Here is a 4,078-nt window from a genome sequence, read left to right as displayed (position 1 = left end):
TATACATAAATATTTCATCTCCAAATGATTTATTCCTCCCCTTTTCTTTCTTTGTATTGAGGGACGCCGATGCACACGAGAAACCTGTAGAGAAAGTAGATGAGCGCGAATGTGAGCGTGATTGCGAGTGGGAGCGCGATGCGAGCACGAGTACGATGCAAAACCTAACCTCACACGCGCGAAATGTCACGACGGTTGGTAATCCCGCAACGTCATCATTCCTCGGACTTGGGCGCCATCATTAATTTCTGGATCGCCGCGCGCATGTATGCACGTGAAATCCAAAAGAAATCCGCAACGTCATCATTCCTCGGACTGCATGCACGCGAAATCCAAAAGAAAGATCATGATTAGGATATCATTTAATACCCTCGCTATATTTATACCATGCATGATTGGATATTCCAAAGCATCTTGTATTTCCAAAAATGCCAGATGTTCAACTAAATAAAGAATGGTATACAATGTCCTTCTTGATGACCCTGCAAAGAAGCATCTTGATCGGACACCACATGGGACCACACAAGCCTTACAATGTTTCAGGGGCATTTGCCATAGATCCGACCGTTATTTTGCTCCAAGATTCTACAGTTTGGTGTGCATTGACCTTTCCATCGACACTGCAAAGGGACATCACAATCAGATGCGGGATCACAAGAAACCAACTTCACTAACTCTGGTTTCACCAAGATCTACGTAAGGAGTTATGAAATGAAAGGACCCTCTCTATTGAAATGTGTTTATGGTCCTGACATATCAAAGGATTTTGCATCAAGTTCTATATTTGCATGTTTATCAAGCTACTGAATTGCTAAACCCTAAACCCTAAACATGTGGCAAATGCTGCGTGAAGAAAGATGCCCTTTCTGGGCAAATGCTGTAAGAGGCAGATGCCGAGCAATTACACGGTGAATAATCTTGGCGCGGATCGCTGACATGGCATGGCAAAGTTCAAATCACTGACATGGCACAGCTGGATCGAGGCAAGGACATGATGTGACAAAGTTCAACGTCCGACAGCAAAGTCTAGAAGCTACTCAGTTTGAAATTTATCAGAGGAATTATAAGATCTGGTTTGTTAGAGGATTTGATGTGACATTCAAGTGTGTGGGCTCATGCAATTTTGATCCCAAAAAATGCACCAAAAAATGTTCGGCGTCATCTGGCATTATCTCTTGAATGGCGTGGGGCCGCATGCCATTTTCAGGGGCATATAGGAGTATATTCCTAGAATATTCTGACATGCGCGAGATTTTTTTGAGTTTTCTGGAGATCCAACCGTTAGATTGCAACTAAATTTTACAGAATGGTATACAATGTCTTTCTTGATGACCCTACAAAGAAGCATCTCAATGGGACACCACATGAGACCACACGAGCTTTACAATGTTTCAGGGGCATTTGCCATAGATCCGACCGTTATTTTGCTCCAAGATTTTACAGTTTGGTGTGCATTGACCTTTCCATCGACACTACAAAGGGACATCACAATCAGATGCGGGATCACAAGAAACTAACTTCACTAACTCTGGTTTCACCAAGATCTACGTAAGGAGTTATGAAATGAAAGGACCCTCTCTATTGAAATGTGTTTATGGTCCTAGGGGCATTGTGACATATCAAAGGATTTTGCATCAAGTTCTGTATTTGCATGTTTATCAAGCTACTGAATTGCTAAACCCTAAACCCTAAACATGTGGCAAATGCTGCGTGAAGAAAGATGCCCTTTCTGGGCAAATGCTGTAAGAGGCAGATGCCGAGCAGATGTATCTCAGGCTAGCGAAGGGGACAAACGAAAGCTAGCTATAAACATGACGGGATGCAAATAGATTACTAGGCTGGTCCTACGAAAATCAAAAACCATAATTGAAAATATTGAAAATGTAAAAAGAAAGGTTTATAATATTTTTGAATTTTAAGCAACCAAAGGAATGTAAGTAGGGCATGTGTTTGTAAGTTTAAAAATGCCTCAACCACTTAAATTCCCAAGTAAATAAAGCTGTTTCTATTTTTGGTATAGGTAAACTTTATAGCGTGTGGGCTCATGCAATTTTGAACCCAAAAATGCACCAAAAAATGCTCGACTAGCATTATTCTTTGAATGGCGTGTGGCCTTATATTGCCATAAATGGACGTACACACACAGCATAATTATTCCTTTACACGGCAAATAATTTTGGCGCGGATCGCTGACACGGCATGGCAAAGTTCGAATCACTGACATGGCACAGCTGGATCGAGGCAAGGACATGATGTGACAAAGTTCAACCTCCGACAGCAAAGTCTAGAAGCTACTCAGTTTAAAATTTGTTAGAGGAATCATAAGATCTGGTTTGTTAGAGGATTTGATGTGACGTTCAAGCGTGTGTTATTTTTGAATTCTCGAACTCATTCCTAAATCTATCATTTTTGTGCGCCGTGTTCTTGGTTCCGCTAAGCGCAGTGAGCGCTGCTTGTGTAAGCGGCGTTGTGAGCTGTGGTTTATGTGTCTACAAGCGGTTGCAGCATTGCAAGCGCCATTGCGAGCGGTAGTTTATGCGAGTGGCAGTTTGTGCGAGCGGTGCTACGAGCAGTTGCGGTGTTGCGAGCAGTGCTACGAGCAGTTGTGGTGTTGCGAGCGGCACTGTCTTTGGTGTGGCTACCGCTTCCTCTTGATATTCGGCACTTGTGCTTCCTGGTATGTTTTGTATGGGTGACTAGTCACCCACACAAAAATATATACAGTTGCAGCAAGGCAAAAGGAATATAGCAACAGGCTAGCAGGGGCCAAAGATAGCGTGAGGCCTCATGCCATTAGTGGTACCACTAATGGCATGAGGGCTCATGCCAATTTTGTGAATGTGAAATTTCACGTGGGTGTCAATAGCATGTTTGAATAATGGCATGTGGCCTCATGCTATTGAGGTTGTTTGGTATGTTATGATTTAGGCCATTCTCCAATCATTTTTTGTATTGTCTTAACTTCTTTTTTGCACTTTCAGAATGGCCTTCAAGGTTGGGGAAAAGGTTTATATTTTGAATGGTGGGAAGAGAGTTGCAAAAGGGACCCTTGTGTCTATGGATCGGAACTTTGTTATACACTATCAAAGGCTTGGGGAAGGCAATGCTGCTGTATCAGTAGAGACTGTTTTCGATGGGAATGTGGTCGCTATTGAACGAGGAGAGATGGTCGTCGGGGTAAATGTTGTTGTTGCCTTGAAAAATCTTCAGAAGAAAGCAGATGTTGGGCACAGCACAAGTGCGACGCATGTTCCTTCCGTGGATCTTAAGAACCGTGCTACATGGATTCAGGCAAAGGTGTTTCTAAACAACCCCGAGGGGGAGGTGGTAGCTAAGGGCTTAGCCACAGTTGTCGATCCAAGAGATGCGGTTGCTAATCAAGAATTGGGTTGGGATGATATTGGAGTTGCAATTTTAGAGGTTGTTGACACAGAAGAAAATAGTCTGACTATTGGAAGCATTGTGCGCTGGAAATTGAGGCACTTAGTGTTTGAGAATGTGAAGGATTCACAATCAAACACCACTACAACTGATGACATAACATCTCTTCATGGGAAAAGAAAGTACACCTTCCTAAAGCGCAGCCAAAGGGATCTGAGCAACGAACTGAAAAGGTAGAAAATGGCGATGGAGGTTCGAATGGTCTTGACAGTTGCTTGTTGTAAGAGGAGGTGCTGTCAACATGCTGATTGGGATGCTATTGAAGAGGAGAGAGCAAGATACAAGACATTGTCCTGGAAGGCAGCTCGCAATTTTGTGTATGAGGCATTACGGTCATCTGTTGATGCTTCAGAACATCAGGTGGGGGGCATGGTCTTCCAGAGGGGTTTGGTCTGCATGAAGGCATGGAGAATCATTTATGGAGTCCCTCGAACCATATTCTACAGAATCAAAACTGAGTTCGAGGAACAAAGGGTTCAATAGGCAGTCCATGGGAACGACGGTACGCACAAAACCAGGGGTCATGTTGTATATGGAGAGGCAATCTTCAAGAGGTTTGTCGAGACATGTAGTGAGCAGTAACCACATAAAACCCACCTCTTGGAAGATGGAACACGAGACACCCAATGAGTTCTCC

Source organism: Selaginella moellendorffii, unplaced genomic scaffold (assembly GCF_000143415.4).
Source record: "Selaginella moellendorffii unplaced genomic scaffold, v1.0 SELMOscaffold_63, whole genome shotgun sequence".
Lineage (NCBI taxonomy): Eukaryota > Viridiplantae > Streptophyta > Lycopodiopsida > Selaginellales > Selaginellaceae > Selaginella > Selaginella moellendorffii.
Note: the sequence above shows the minus strand (reverse complement) of the source record.